This window comes from Mastomys coucha, unplaced genomic scaffold (assembly GCF_008632895.1).
Source record: "Mastomys coucha isolate ucsf_1 unplaced genomic scaffold, UCSF_Mcou_1 pScaffold11, whole genome shotgun sequence".
NCBI lineage: Eukaryota > Metazoa > Chordata > Mammalia > Rodentia > Muridae > Mastomys > Mastomys coucha.
Window position 1 is genome coordinate 5129501 of NW_022196893.1, and position 16458 is coordinate 5145958.

Consider the following 16458-nt stretch of genomic DNA (forward strand, 5'->3'; position numbering starts at 1 on the left):
AGCCTAGTGTGTGTGTGTGTGTGTGTGTGTGTGTGTGTGTGTGTGTGTGTATGTGTATGTGTGTGTGTACATACAGTGCTGTCTGTCCTTCCTATCCCTCCCAGGACTGTGATCACTTCATTCTTGCCCTCCAGACTGAGAGTGGTTGAAGTCAACACAAGTGGGAAGAAGAACAAGCAGGCAGTAGAGACATGGCACCCCATGCCTAGCTGACTAGGACCTAGGCACTCTTCCCTTCCATATCAGAATGCCTCTTCTCAGCTTTCGCACCATGTACCAGCTGGACAGGTAGATATCAGGGTGGCCAAAGATGCTGTCTCTGTGTTGGAGGGGGATGAGGTCTGAACAGAGTCTTAGCTTAGAGTGGCCCCTGGGACGAGCACTGGCTCTATCCATGGTGCTGAGACTTGGCTGCCAGCGGTAAGGCCAACAATGGGACCTGTGGGTACCAAGGCAATGGCAGGTTTGGTTGGTTGCACAGGGGTATTGGGAGTGAGCAAGGTATCAATGTCCCAGCCACATACACCAGCTATAACTGCCCAGTGATGCATGGTGCGGACCTTGGAATCATGAAATCTACCATATGGCCCGACTCTGCATCTAAGATAGCATCTGTGTCTGTCAGTGTTTTATGTGGCTGTGAGATTCATGAATGAATGAATGAATGAATGGTGATGGAAGAGGGACATACAGCTCGTGTCATCTTTTCCTCCTGAGTAACTGGGCTCAGCGAGGTTCCAGGGTCTTACCTGGGTTTCCCAGCAAACTGAGGTCAGAGCTCAGAAAACAGGCCATCCAGGCTTGCTCTTCTCCCTCATTTGCATGAGGATGAGTCTCTCAGGCTCCTCCTGCCCCAGCTAGAGCAGGTCTCTGGGGCAAAGCCAGCAGCTGTGTCTTCTTTGCTTCCCTGGCTCCTTCAGATCTTCAAATCCCAGAGGAGATGGAGATTTGAAGTGGGGGGACCTCCAAAAATTAGCTGCCAGGAAATCCTACATTAGGTGGGACCCCAAAATACAAGACAACAGGCCTAGACTTGGATAAACAAGGAGTTATTGGTTGGCTACAAGACATCTCTGAGTGTTTCCTGAGGCACACCACACTAGAGGACTTGCTCTCTCTCTGTGTGTCTCTGTCACTGTCTCTGTCTCTCTGAAATTCAAAAGTCCCTGGACATGTTTTGTTGGGCTCAATCCAACAGTAGGGGATTCCATAGGCCAGGCTCTGCCCAGTGTCTCTCAGGACCCACATCTCTCCCCCACCACACCAGCATGACTAGGAATCCACATTGAATACAAAGGCTAGATCAGAGAGAATAGCTAGCAGTCTTGGACTGTCAGGTGCCAAGCCAGATTCCTTCCTAGATTCTAGCACAGACTGTGTAGGACACAGCAAAGCCATCCAATGGGAGTCACTGCTCTCTGGGTCTGTAGGGTCCATCCCTTCTTGGTCTGTCCCCAGCCCTTGCAGCTACAATTATAAGGCTCCACCATCACTGTGGAGACAGTGCTAACTCCATAGACCCTCGGGGCCTCTCCTCTCCAGAAGGAGAGGCTGTCCTGTACCTCCTCATCATTTGGAGAATGCAAGGGCTTATCTGAGCCTTCTGCCCTCTCATGTGAAGGGTCAGGGCTAATCCACAGCCAAACAACCAGCTCAGGACTGAGTAACCAGGACCAGGCTTGGAGTGTGAGCAGATCCAGGGCTCAGTATCAGAGATGAGGGAGCCTATCAATAGCCAGAGTCAGGGATCCCAAGTGTTTAGGTGGCACTCAGTGTTTGCTTACGAGCTCTCCATTTGTAGGGATGAGTCAGGACCATCCATGGGTTGTTGGGGCTGCCCCATCAGGGTTCAGGATCTCCTTGGATCACAGATGCCTCACAGAACATGGACAGGGCTTGTCAGAGTCTCTGGAGGCCAGTGTTGTTCAGGTTAATGTGGCAGCTCCAGATGTATCATAGCCTTGTCTCACCCATCATGCTCCTGAATGGTACTAAGCATCCAGCCTACTGAAGCCTCAGTTACCAGAGAGAGGTTCTAGTGGGCAGGTGCCCACTTTTGTCCATAGGGCCATATGTCAGTTTGGGTGAGACTGGCAGGTTTCCAGGCTCCAGGTTGGTATACCTGATTATCACCCTCTGGTGTAGCTAAGTCCTGCTCCTCCACACTGGTGAGGGAAGACGGTGAGCCTGCACGAGAGAGGAGAGTGAACACATTCTCAGTCTGCTATCAACACCCTCCAAAGAGCTTATTAGAAATTAATATTTAATTCTCTTCTGTGGATTTAGCTTAATTATTCAATTTATTATTGCAATTACTGAGAAGCACCCGGAAGCAAAATTGCTTTGAACAGAGGAGAGAGTTGGGGAGGGGGGGTAATCTTGCCAAGTACATCCCAATTTTCAGAACATTCATTTTGCAGCCTTCACCTCAGGGATTCCTCCTTGTGTCCCTCTGAAGTCTCTGTTGCTGCAGTTAGAAAAAAAAAACTTTCTTTCCTCGGTCAGAAAGCACTAATGATTCTCCTGCCTCCTGAGTGTTTCTTCCTTGCATCTATGGGGGACCTGGAAGACAGGGCCCTATCTCTCCCTTCTGTATCATTTGTAATCTACTCAGAAAAACAAAATGGGGGGAAACGAGGAAGAGGATGGTAGAGGAAGAAGTGGCAGGGAAGACACGACAGGACCCCTCAGCCGTGCCCTTGTCCCCCTCTCCTTGCTCTGGGGAAGGAGCCAGTCTAATTTCACAGGTTCTAACGCCAATGCTCTGCAGAGATCAGCAAAGTGTCCCTGTCACCTCTGTGGCTGTGGGGTGAACCTGGTGCCACCACACAGCACAGAGCAGACCTACCCTAAGCCTGGTACTAGTGCCCTACCCCAGATCTCCACACTTATATCCTGCCTGCCTGGTCATCTCCTGGAGGAGAGCAAAGGTCACAGAGTAGGCACAGGCAGGTTGGGGGCTGAGGCCGTACGTACCAAGAAGAGGAAAGAGGTGCTGTCTTCCTTCCCACCCTCCCCCACTGGCTTCAAGGCCATCAGGCAGGCAGACTCCAAGCCATCCTCCAGGTCACCCAAAAGGGACAGTACCACCCAGATAGCCAGCCCATGGCTGCTATGTAGCCAGGTGCTGTCCCAATTGGAGTGTATGCTGAGAATAGGACCTAAGGGTGGGTGTGGCTGCTACCATGTCTGGGGAATTCAGAAAAGAAAAGAAAAGAAAAGAATAAAGAGGGCAGAGATTAGGATAGGATGGCTCAAGTTTGAGGCCCAGGACTTGGCAGTCAGCACAGGGACTGGGGTCTGCTTCTAAGCTTGGGGATGCAGATGGCTGGCCAGGCTTGGAGAGTTTCCAGAGGTATGAGGAACAAAGCAAACTAAAGCCCCCAGGCTCTATGTCCTCACCCATCAGGGCTTCACCAGCACCTTACAGCTCTGAGCAGGCCAGGGTGGGTAGGATGCTACCCGTTCCTCTGCTCACAGCCCCTCCAAGCCTGGTTTATGTGTCTTTACCCTCTGTACTGGCTGTTTTTTTGTGCCAACTTGACACAGGCTGTTATCACAAAGAAGGGAGCTTCAGTTGGGGAAGTGCCTCCATGAGATCCATTGAGAAATGCTGTGGGGCATTTTCTCAATTAGTGATCATTTTCTCAATTAGTGACCTTGTGGGTGGTGCCATCCCTGGGCTGGAAGTCTTGGGTTCTATAAGAAAGCAGGCTGAGCAAGCCAGGGGAAGCAAGCCAGTAAGGAACATCCCTCCATGGCCTCTGCATCAGATCCTGCTTCCTGACCTGCTTGAGTTCCAGTCCTGACTTCTTTTGTTGATAAACAGCAATATGGATGTAAGCTGGGTAAACCCTTTCCTCCTCAACTTGCTTCTTAGTCATGATGTTTGTGCAGGAATAGAAACCCTGACTAAGACACCCTCATTCCTTTCTGGGTACCCACTCACCCAAGGGCCTTCTCAGTTAGCAGGTTCCCCTGCCTGCTGCTGGTTCCTTCTAGTCCCCTTCCCCTGCCACACACACAATAGCGTCTTCTTTCTGAATACAGCCCGTAGTCATTGTCCACCCAGTGCTTCCTCCATGATATCTCTGTGTCTTTGCTTGGGCAAGTCTTCCATCAACAGCCCACACTCACTTCTCAGCACCCCACAAGCCCCCAGCCTCTCCTATGGCACGATCTTCCAACAGGAGTCATGAGGGAACAAGGGGCAGACAAACACAGTTCACTTTCTGCACAACAGAGCTTGTGTGAGCAACAGGCAGGTGGGCTGTGTCAGTGACCAGAGAGGACAACTACAGACTCAGTGGACAGAACTTCGGCGCTAGCTGCCTTTGCTGTGTGCATCCTCCTGTAAGCAGACACCAGCTGGGTGTGAGGGGCCCTTCCCAAGGGCCAGAGCTGCTATAAGGGGGCCCATGTTCCCATTTTACTAATGAAGGACCCAAGGCTGAGCTAGAGGAAATCACAAAGCTACAGGACTTCCAGGCTCAGCACTGCCCAGTCTCCCACCTATTTCTGCTCTCCTGGATCTAGGAGCTTTGAGAAGTTGGCAAGGGACCCAGGACCACCCTGGTCCAGAACCTGCCCAAAGAAACCAGGCCTCAAAGGTAGGGATTGCCTGGCCAATAGGAACATGCTGATACTCACTCCACAGTGTGACCTAACCCAGGATGCTTGGCTGCACATTGAAACTCTGGACTGGTCTGGATCCTACAAGCCATGGCCTCCAAGCCAGACACTTACAATCAAGCCATAGTATCCCTGAGATTTCATGGCAGAGGGTCCCACAAAGCGGAGAAGGAGGGTCCTGTTTTCCACACAGAGACCAGCCAGGGGGCTGACCTGCCTCTGTATACCTTCCATCTCCTTAGCAAGCCCTTCAGCTCGATTCAGAGTGGCTTCCTCACAAAGTGAGCACAGCAGCCCTCTTTTCTGAATGGTAAGGAACACCTTCGAAGCACATCATGAACAGAATTCTGGTTTCAGCATCTGACATATGGCTAAGCAGTGACAAGCCCAGGCCCCTGACTGAAAGTAGGCATCAAGACCCTACACTGGGAAATCAGACAGATGAGCATGGATCTCCCAGCTTCATGCAACCCACACAGGCACATAAACATGTACACACAGGTATGTGTACACACATCCACATGTGGAGCTTATGGAGACCAAGACACCTACTGCAGGCTTTGCAAACAGAAATCAATGGCTGTGGGGTCGATATTTCACGGCTTTCAGAAAACATTAAAAACATGATTTGCTATGCACCTCAATTTAGCCCTTTACATTTTTTGTGCTTGTGAAAAATACTTCATTGATCACTGCCCGGATGCTGTAATTTTCTATTTATTGTAGCCCAGCCTTGCAACCCCCATGGGGAGATAGAGGCCTGTAGATGGAGTGGCTGGCCCCACACCCCTCATTCCTATCACACACTCAGCCTGCATGGGCTGAGCCAGGCCAGTGCTTCAGTGTCAGGATCCTATCTCTGGGTCTTGTACCTCATAGGAACTGTTCGTCATCAATAACCAACAAATGGCTATGTGAACAGAGGTCCTGAGGCTGTGGTCCCGGCTTACACCAGACTCACATCCCTCCATCCCTATGCAGTTTGGGTCGTAACATATTGAGGATAGCCTAACTGGAGACTAGAGTTAGACAGAGCATCCCTTAAGGGCCATGCCCAGAATTGTATGTATGTATGTATGTATGTATGTATGTATGTATGTAGACACCATTATGGACTGAAGCCAGAACCAAGTCCAAAGGGTAAGAAGCAGGAGACCCATGAAGCTGCCTGAGCTGAAGTCAGCTGGGCATGCAGGACACGCAGCTTCCTTCCTCAAGCAGGGGTCTTAGCCATAAACCTTATTAGCACCTTGGGTCTTCGTTAAAGCAGAATATGGTGCCTTGGAATCCACAGGAACAGCTGGTCCTTAAATCAAGCCAAGGCAGGCGGAGTCTGCAGTCAAAAGTCTGACAAACACCAAACATGGCCCTCACCTATATTCTCATCTGGGTCACTGAGCCTTAGGTCAGTATTAGCCTAATAGTTCTGGACCCAAGACCATTAAGCTTACTGGGGACTAACCAAGGGTGGAATCAGATAGGCCGACCTAGGGGACTGACCACACTGGGACTCAGAGCTGCCTGAGGAACACAAGCTTCATTTATATCCAGCATGGGGCATGCAGTTCTCAGACAGACCAGGTAGTGTCCAGGGGGCCACAGGAGCATCCAGGTAAGGCTCTGAGACAGTCAAGTCATCTGACCTGATACTTTATAGCCAGAAGAGGACAGGTCTTCAAGCATGCAGGCTTACAGAGCACCTGAGTCAGAGGGAAGAAGTGTAGCACAGGAGGTGGTCATGGTCACAGGGAGGGCATGCATATTAGTGGAAGGGGGAGGGTGGGTGGGTGGACATGAAAAGTAGGGCAAGAGGGAAACCTCTTAGTGTAGAAGGGCAAAAACCTGGATAGAACAGTTCACGGGAGGGAGGATCCATGGGGTAAGAGGCACACGAGGTTGAATCTCCAGAGCCTGGGAGAGCAGATGTGTGAAGGAGTAGAGAAGCCAAGGGCAGGCAGGCTTTCCAGGCTGCCCCCTGGGGTCAGTACCTGACTAGTTAGGGGAGCGGATGGAGTCCTGAATGAATGACTATTATCGACATAAGCATAGCCCTGTCAAGGACCTCAATGCCTCAGACTCATGGAATTGGTAAAAACCTTCCTCCGATTCATGTGCAGATGCTGAGAGTGTGTGGAGGAAATGCTGACCCCAGCTTCTCCCTCCTAGATGTTTATATCCTGAGACCGCTTCCCTACAGAGGCCCCACTCCTGAGATTACCTAAACCCGACTCCTTTGTTCAGCTGAATATCATAACCTTACCTGCCTCCTTGATTTAGATGTATGAAATAAACATACTGAGTTCTGAGTTGCTGTTAAAAGTCTCCATCAGAGTGCATGGCCCACCCAACCCCAGCTTTTCTGGCCAGTATGTTTCCTTCTTAGTCTCCTCATTGCTCCAGTCAGGTTAATCCCTAGCAGGTCATGGCAGATTTTGAAGCAGCCCATCCATTCCTCTACTCATCACCTACTAATCCATGTACCCACTCATCCATGTATCCATGTACCAGTCCAAGGACACCCATCCATTCACCTACCCACTCATCCATGGACTTACCCACTCATTCAGACCTCTGACCATCCACCCAACAAATACCCATCTATCTACACACCAGTCCATCTGTCTGTCTACTCGCCACCCAGCATACCTGCACACACAACTACCTCCATCTATGCAGTAATCCATCATCTATCCACTCACCTACCCACCTGCACATGTACCCACCCATGCACCAGCTTACCTACCTATTCAGCCATCTGATGTCTACACACCCACTCCCTCTTCAATTAATTCAGTCACCCATCAATCCTTAAATTTAACTATCCATCACCCATCCATCCATCCATCCATCCATCCATCCATCCATCCATCCATCCACTCATCCATATACCTGCTTCTCTATCCATTGATTTCCTTCTCTCCATCCTCTCACCCACCCACTCTCTGTCTTCTGTTTACCTGCCTCACCATGTAACAACTACTAAGACATGCTGGAAAAGATGGGCAGACATCCAGCTGTGGAGACAGGAAAGTTGGGAGATCCAGTTAGGGAAGCTGGAACTGACCTGGAGTAATGTCCACAGTAAGCTTGGGTAGAAGCCCGATGACCAGTTCAGTGTCCTCAACCTGCCTTGGTGCCATTGTTCCTGCTCTCCACCCCCAACTCAGTCCTGTTTGTAGTCTAACTGCAATCTTGCTAACCTGTGCTTCAAGGCCAGAGATCTGTGTGCAGATGTCATAGCAAGTGTGTAGCAGAGCTGCCTAGGACTCTCTGTCCCTAAATAATATGAAGGAATGCTGGTCCAGATATGACATGTTCAAGTAGAGATAGGATAGAGAGCACATCAGACAGTCCTGGAAGACTTCCCAGCTGGGCTAAAGAAGGAACCCTGAATCCCAGCCCTCTTGGTAGGAGCAGGCTCCATATCAGGACCCAGAATAGTGCCCATGGCCCGCAGGGTGTCGTGGCTTCATGGTGCTGGCTTACTGGCCTTGATAGCATAAGCAGTATGGCAACTTCTCGCAGACACTGGCTAAGCATATGTAAGAGAAGGGTCCTGTCACAATGCATTAGCAGATGAAGTGACGGCTTAGCGGCTTAGAGGTGAAGTGGCCCAAATCATCACCTGGGGGATTGTAGACCCAGACGGTACCAAGAACCTGGCCACCTAGCTTCATTTTGTTGCTGTGAAAAACACCTTAACCAGAGTCACTTAGGGGAGAAAGAGTTCATACAGCTTAAAATTCCAGGTTGTAATCTAGTACAAAAATGGAGACATCAATGGTAGAACATGAACCAGTGTGTCACATTCACAGTCAAGAGCAGAGATGAATAAATGCATGCATGCTTGCTTGCATGCATGCTTGCTTGCTTGCATGCTTGCACACACTCAACTTTTCCACTCACAGAATTCAGGCCCCCCTGCCTAGGGAATGATGAGCCCATGGTGGGTTGAGTCTTCCTATATCAATTAACATAAGATAATACCCCACTGGCATGCCCATATTCCAATCCAATCTAGACAATCTCCTATTGAAACCCTCATCCCATGTGGCTCCAGGCTGATGACTAAAGCTATCACTCCAGTCAACAGGGCCAGAACCTGGCTTCAGACAGAAAGATGGCACATTTAAGCTGGATATGCCTGGAGGGGTTAATGGATCTCCCTAATACTGGCTCCCCTAGACTGAGATGGCACCCAAAGATGCACTGCATGGATCTCCTAGCTGTTAAGGGATAACCCTTAACATATCTGGAAAACAGGAAATCCCTACTTGTCATCACCGGTCCTCTGTGTGAGCTTGAGCATGTGCACTTCTGAGCTCTGAGGAACAAGTGCTCAGAGATTGGAAGGTATACATCCTGCTGCAATTTGACCACTTTATGTCCAGCTCCAAAGCTCAGAAAGTAGCTGCCTTGCCCCGGACTCAAGTTCTTTGTCAGTTGCTCAGTGTGTATGTGTATGCCATATCTTGCCTAGTCAGGCATGCTCCACCTTTCTGGAAAGTTAGCCAACAAGGGCTTCAATCTGTCACCCCATGGCAGGCCTGTTCCCTGTTCTTTTGTGCCTGTACTGACATCCAACCTCACTGGGCTTTACAGGGTAGGTGAGGGTGACCTATAAAGAGAGATCCTAAGCCACAGATATAGCTGAGGGGCCCCTGGATGGAGCTGAATGTGCTGCAGAGTAGAAGATCCACGCCTACCCTATTGTAGCATTCTCTGTCATGCCAGGTCAGTTCACCGCACAGCCTCTTCTCCATTCCATCCGCAAACAATCACTGGAGCCTTTTCTACAAACTTCAAGGGAAGGGGCGGGCTCCATGGTGACAGCAGGACCCACGGGGGCCAGCTGCACAGGCTAGAACATATGGCAGAGCAGAGGCAGGCCTTTGATGTGAGCTCTGCAGGCCCCACCTCACTGCACCAGCTACTCTGGCCCCTACAGCTACCCCAGCAGGATGGGAGTTGCCCAGCAGGAGGATCTGAATCCAGCAGCTGACCTACTACCCACACTAATGTCCCCCACTGTTAGACCAGATTGGGTGGGCACCACATGGTGTTCTTCACTCCACCCACCCACACCCTGCAGACCGGAGGCCACAGCCCTGACACACAGCTGTGTGAAAGCCTGGTATTTTCAGCTCCCCGACAGAAAGGCATGAACTCCACTCCTTACCTTAGCAGAGCTGAAGGAAGCTTGCTTCAGGAGTTGAGACATAAGGACCTCTGAAATTCCAAGTCTAGCAGCACTTTGGGGAGATGGGGACTGAGGACAATGTGTGGCTTTCATGGGGTTAAGTCTCTAAGGGGATGAAAGGAGTCCTGGAGCCAAGTATATGAGGTGCTAGGGAGAAGCTAACCACTCAGAGAGCCAGGGAAGCCCACAGCATGAGACCCACTTGCTGGAGAAGTTGTTCTGTCCACCTCACATCTAGAGACTTCCCTAGGGTCACACTGCTGCCCATGGAGCACAAGTCCCCAGGGAAAACAGAAGGGTTCTGTTCAGACACACAGGTCCCAGCTTTGGCCACACTGGGTGTATGCTGCACCCAGCTGACCTCCACCATCATGACATAGGCCACATCATACTTACTCCTGATACAACAATATCAAGGCCCAGAGCATACCTCACAGTGGCATCAGATGGCCCAGCACACTGCAAACTGCCTGTCGACCAGCAGGGACAGCTAAGAATCAGTGCTAGGAGGGGACAAGGCAGAAGGGAAGCTGAGTATGGTGTCATCTCTGGTCTCTGGGCCGGGGGAGCCCAAGGATGGAGAAAGAATTTTCATTGCATCCCAACCTGAGTCAGAGACCAGTCATGTTTCTGAGTGAAGCAACATTTGAAAGCACAAGAGGGGCCATCTAGGTCTTTAGGGGGGCAGAAGCAGGCATGGTATAGCAGAAGGTATCAGGAATCCTCTTCGCACATCCCCACCCCTGGAAGTGTCCAGTCCAGGGTGCTGGAGACTAGCAACCTGAGTGTCCAGTTTCTCCAGCACCATGGAACCCTAGAGCCTATGGTTAATCACTCCTTGATGACAGCCCGCGAGAGGGGCAGGAGGGTGCTGGCGGCAGGGATCCAATTAGCCTCAATTACTCTCTTGATTGGGGACAATTAGCATCAACGGTGGGGTCAGGAGTCATGGTGCAGCCACTATTTAATTCCCTGGCTGGACAGAGTTCTGAGACCACCCTAGAGTCACAGGGTTGCTTCTGACCACCTCTAGGAAGAGTGTGGGGGGAGCTGTCCTGTCTGCTCCCTTAACCCCTGTTAGTATTGGGGCAATTGTCAGAACTTTGTGGGAGCATGGGGAAGACCTTGAAGGGGGCATGAGAAAGCCTTCAAGGATGTGGTCAGGGCTTTGGGAAAGACTGTTAGGAGGCCAGCTCCAGCATCCTCCTGCCTTTCTCCTTACTGAAGGTAACTGCTCTGTCTTCAATGCCCCATCTCCCTCCAGCTCTGCTCTGGGCTGTGGAGCCATTGGAGTTCTCAGCAAGAATGTCTTCTGTACTGTAGACCAGGCTGGCCTTGAACTCAGAAATATCCACCTGCCTCTGCCTCCCAAGTGTTGGGATTAAAGGCATGAGCCACCACCACCCGGCCAGGCCAGGGTCTTATAGAAAGGATAATCCCAGCCTCAGAGCATTGGTAGAAAGGGACTCCCAGCCTGTCACTGCCCCACTCAGAGGTTGGTCCAGGCCTTCGTACTGTTGGGACAGGCCCCTAGGCCTCAGCAGATTCCTGTCAGGTGAGGAAGGACAGATGCAGGGCTGCTATGGAGGACCACCCTCTTAGTCCCTGTCCAACAATGTATAGTTCTAGGGTGTATGGGAAACAGCAGGAGCCTGGCAAGAGCCAGCAAGTAGCCAGACAGCAGAGTCAGTTAGCCCTCACAAGTGAAGCCTCTCTCCACCACCATCTCTAACCAGCCCAGTGCCAGTTCTAATACAAAGCAGGCAGCTGGGCCCTGGATAATGAAAGAACAGCCACAACACAAAGACAGAAAACAGCCAAGAAGAAACTCAAGAGGCAGAGGACTTAAGGACACCAGAACACAGAGATGGGGGAAGGTTATAACATGCACATCAGATAGAGTAGGCATTTTGAGGCATTTTGAGGGTAGACCTGAATCAAGAGTTAAACAGAACCAGGGCCTCCCATCTGCAGGGATGCCCGCTTTAGCCAGAGTCACAACAGCTAGTCTCTATGGTCCAGCACGGGACATGTCCCAGAGAAGGGCAAGACTCTAAAGCATGTCATGCTGGAGCCAGCGGGTAACGTGGATGCTGGACTCTGGATGCTGGCCCAATGCCCTCCTGAGAGCCAAGTGGCCCCTTTGCCCACTGCCCCTACCCAGCTTCCCATGCCCCCAGAAACTGATTCCCTGTGCAAATGTATTCAGATCACATGATGTGCAAATGCATTTGGATCACATGACACTTCAGGAACATCTATTTATATAAATGTAGACTCCATTTCAAAAGAATTATTCAAAATCAGAGCCATTTGGATGAATGGATGTAGAGCGAATTGTTTCTTAAGTATTCATGTCAAAAATGCCCCAAATGCCCCGTTTCTAAGTGGATTCCCAACACTGTAATTACCGAGATAGGCGTGTCCTGCAGGGACACTGTAGAACAGGGACAAGGGCTTTGGAAACAGTATCCCAAGGAGCAGGGCTCAGCCCCGCTGAGGACCATTGGGTGGCTGGACTCAGAACAGAGTTCAGGTACTGGGACAGGGACAGTGGAGATGCCAGCAGAACTGCCAGACTTGACAGCCACAAGTGGCAACTCGCTTCTCCCCAGAGATCTTGGCAGAGGTGAGGTGGGACAAGGAACTCTATCGACTCTGTGCCTCGGCTTCCTCATCTGGAGCATAGCTGTGGTTCCAGATGAGGGTGAAAATGCAGATGAATAAAGTGTGGAGAACAGCTGGCACCCCCTAAACCTCACAGACTTGGTACGGTCACTGATCCTGCCATGCAAAACAGCTCAGATCCTCAGGATCAGGGTTAGATGGGTCTTGGTTCTCAACCCACTGCTATCCTTGAAGTCTACTCTGACACCTGCCTTTGCTAGTCAAATGTCTCCTTTCCACAGCACAGGACTCCAGCCCTGCACCCGGGCCTTTGTACGTGCTCTGTCATCTATCCTATCCCTTTCTTTACCCTGTGGAAGCCCCTGTGGCTCTCAGATAGAGTGATACACTCCTACATAGAACTTTCCATCTCTCCCTGACGGCTCTCTGCCCTCCTGGCACCACCTGACCCTCTTTGTTTGGAGTCAGAGCTCGCTTACATCCCTTCTCTCCAAGACCATGACTTCCGGTCAGCAGAGTGAGCAGCACCTGGGACTGACCAAGGTTCGGCACAGGGTGAATTAGTTATGGAAATCCCATATAACCAACCATCCTGCCTGGCAAAAAGAGGCCCGTGGTTGAGGGTGCTGGAGCTTGGAGGTGGAGCCTGAGGACAGTGGGGGAGAGAACCACTCCCTGGCAATGGGTCACAGCTGTTTTCCTTAGAAGTTCTCTCTGTAGAGGTGAGAGGGGCTCAAGCTTCCCTACCACTTAGTTTCTGTTTTGCACAAAAAGCTCTATAATGAAGGCAGAAATCCACATAGGAGCCTTCTAAAGGGCTCATCCAAAACAACACACCTAAGAGGTAGCATAGGGCCCAGCCCAGCCCCAGGGCATGCTGGGAGAGGAGGCTGAGAGCAGAAGGTGAGGGAGCAGACAGGCCTGTCTGGACACGGTGGGCACAGGCAGGGGCTAGAAAAACTGCAGGGGACCTGCTCCAGGGTGGGACTCTCCTCCCAGGGACCTGCTAGCCTGCCATAGACATTGAACATCTCTTGCCGTTTGCCCTTGATGCCCTCTACATGCAGCCTTCCCTGTGCCCGTGACTAATGTTCTGAGCTACCAAGCGTGTCTCCAGACCTTCTCACGTTGAGCTTCCCCACCTTCCTACCTTGCACCAGCCCCATGCCTTCTCTGCCCTTCTTCACCTGGCACATACCTACTCCCCATACTTGAATTCAGCTGGTGTCTCCTCTGAAGACCCCTGGGGCCTCTGCTCACTGGCCATAAAAGAGCCAGAACCAGAGCTCTACAAGTCATCCCTCACAGATGCCATAGCAACCAAAACAACAACAACAACAACAACAACAACAACCGCCACCCTCCGTTCACCAGTGCGGCAGGAAGAGGCTACTCCAGGAATGCTACACAAAGGGGAAAGAGGAAGGCATGAAAAAGAGATAAAGAAAGGCCTTGGGGATCCTATGGGCTCTGGGGAAGTAAACATAAAGGCACAGCCAGAGCCTGGATTTTAAGACCCCTTGAACCTCCACAGCAACCCCACTGGCTCAATTTGGCAGGCCACCTTGCATCTTCTCCTGAGCAGCGTAACAAAGGTGTTAGCACTACCGATTTTTCTAGAAGAGCCACGTAGGGCTCTTGGGATGTCAGACAAGAGCTGAGCCTCCTTCCAGTCCCATGGAAGCTGAGCCAGGTTATCGCATGCCCGAAGCCTGCCTGAGCAGCTTGGGGAAAGGGCTGGGGGTGTGAGATTTAGTAGCAGCACATTTGCTTAGGATGCCTGAGGCCATGGGTTTGATCAACAATAATGCCATGGGGAGTGGGGGGTGTGGTACATGCACATGTGCTAGCATGCTTAGGTTCATGCACCCCTGACCTTGGTATCTAGACAGTGCTGGTGAACTCTCTAGAGTCCTTAAAGTCTTAAAGACTTGGTGGACTCAAGGAACCCAAAAGTCAAATATCTCAGTGAAGCTGAATTCCACCCCAACCTGACAAAGAATATACTAGAACAATCAGAAGACTTGAGTTGTGTCTATGAAGGACTGACTAGAGCCAGATTCCTCTTGGGAGCCTCTGTGGAGTGTTCGGCCTTTTAACTCCAGCAGTGAAGTCCTACAGGAGAGGAAGTCTTTGGATGGGAGTCTAGCCAGAGGGCAAGCCAGCTAGTATCTGAGAGCTTTTCAAAGTACAAACCTCCAATAATAAAAAATATAGTAGATTTCAGAACAGATTAACAAACTAAAGGAAAACCAACCCCAATAAATCAATAGTAACTTGAACTTGCCAAATATCTGCTTCTTATAATTCAGCAGTTTACAAAAGACATATTAAAAGCAGAGAGACACCTTAACATCTTAAAATGAAAGAACAGAGAGCATTAATGAGAAAAAACCTGGTATAAACCCATTAGCAGCAGGCAAGAGGGGCTTTGGAACAATGGCATCATGAGGACAGGAAAGGACTATCATCAACAATGCTCAACTTGTAGACAACCTATAAAAGTACTATAAAATTTATAAAGCTTACATTCACAGAGCTGCAGGGAGAGATTTTCAAACCCACTCTCCATTTGTGTCAGGCCAAGCAGGCCAAACAAGGGCAGAGTTGCAGAGATGGGAAAACACACTAAGAGGCAGGATTTAATGCATACCAATGCTTTCCATGAAGCGAGTAAGGAATACATGTTTCTTTCAAGTACACAGGGAACATGCACAGATATGGAAAGTTCTAGGCCATAAGGCAAGTCTTACAGTTTCAAAGAATCCTTATCACAGCAAAGAAATTCTCTGAACAAAATGAAGCTTTTAGAACATGATGAAGAAAAGAATAAATTAAACCCCCCTGCAATTAGAAATTTCACAATTTACTTCTTAATTAAAATAAATCAGAGAAAATCATGATAGATAATGACATTTTAACACTGAGAAATAATGAAAATACCGTATATTTTTTCACAACTTGAAAGATGCAACAAAAAAGGGACTTTCGGAGGGGAGGTTATGAACACAATTATTTCCTAGACAATAGCAGGGCTTGAGTCAGGTGTGATGGTGAACACCTGACATCCCAATTCTTGGGAGGGGTAGGCAGGAGGATTAGGAGTTCAAGGTCATCATCAGCTACATACTGAGATTGATGATGGCCTGGGATACATGAGACTGTCTCAAATCCTTCCCCACCAACACGAAATGAAGTCCATGTGCTAAGCAGCCAACTTTACAAATCAGAGGCTAACTCTAAAGAACACACCCAGAGATGGGAAGAGAAGAGACTCAGGGTTGTGAGAACCAACAATAAAACCAAGCCTGAAATGAAGCAAAAGCCCTTAGAAACCCAGAAAAGACACAGTGTGGGGAAAGCAGACCAGAAAGACCTAAGTGGATACGTAAGCAGGATCCACAGGGAGGGACTAAAGGGACAGAGTCCCAGGAAGAACAGACCTCTTACACGCTGTGAAACTAGACACAGTGGGCTTGCCTAAGAGATACACCTTGTCAGAACCAGCTCAACAAGAAAAACAGGGGCTAGAGAGGTGGTGCTGTCAGTGAAGCGACTGCTGTATACTCAGGAAGATGTGAGTCAGATCCCCAGCACAAAATCAAAACAAAACCACACCAGCAGAAATGCCAGGCACAGGTTTGTGCATCTGCAACCAGTACTGGCAGGAGTGCAGAGAGGAGGAGCCCTGGGGTCCCCTGGTGAGCAGACTCACCTAGCCAAATTGATGCACTCCATGTCCAGCATGATACTGCTTTTAAAAAAAAAAAAAAGTAGAACAACCAGAGGAAGCTCCACTCCCAGGTGCTCTGACACACCCAGGATCAGAGGTGAGGAGGAACCAACATCTGTCCCAACACTGGGAATAACTGGGTCCAGTGGGACCAGGCATACAGGAACTCTGCCAGCCCGTTGACGCTGGTTCCTTTCGTCTGTCTGGATTAGTGTTCTGAGCAGACCTTGGGCACAAGCTCTGCAGCCAGTCCCACAACTCACAG

General features: G+C 50.1%; 1 long non-coding RNA gene across 4 annotated transcripts in view; it reads right to left on the reverse strand.

Moving 5' to 3' along the window:
• The window catches only part of LOC116073795, a 153377-nt gene that overhangs the window by 15660 nt on the left and 121259 nt on the right, over positions 1-16458 (reverse strand). For all 4 annotated transcript variants that reach the window (XR_004111910.1, XR_004111907.1, XR_004111909.1 and 1 more), the window contains 2 exons: positions 1785-2187; positions 750-976 (listed from right to left, as the gene is read on the reverse strand). This is a non-coding gene — a long non-coding RNA (uncharacterized LOC116073795). The remainder of the gene's footprint in view (positions 1-749; positions 977-1784; positions 2188-16458) is intronic.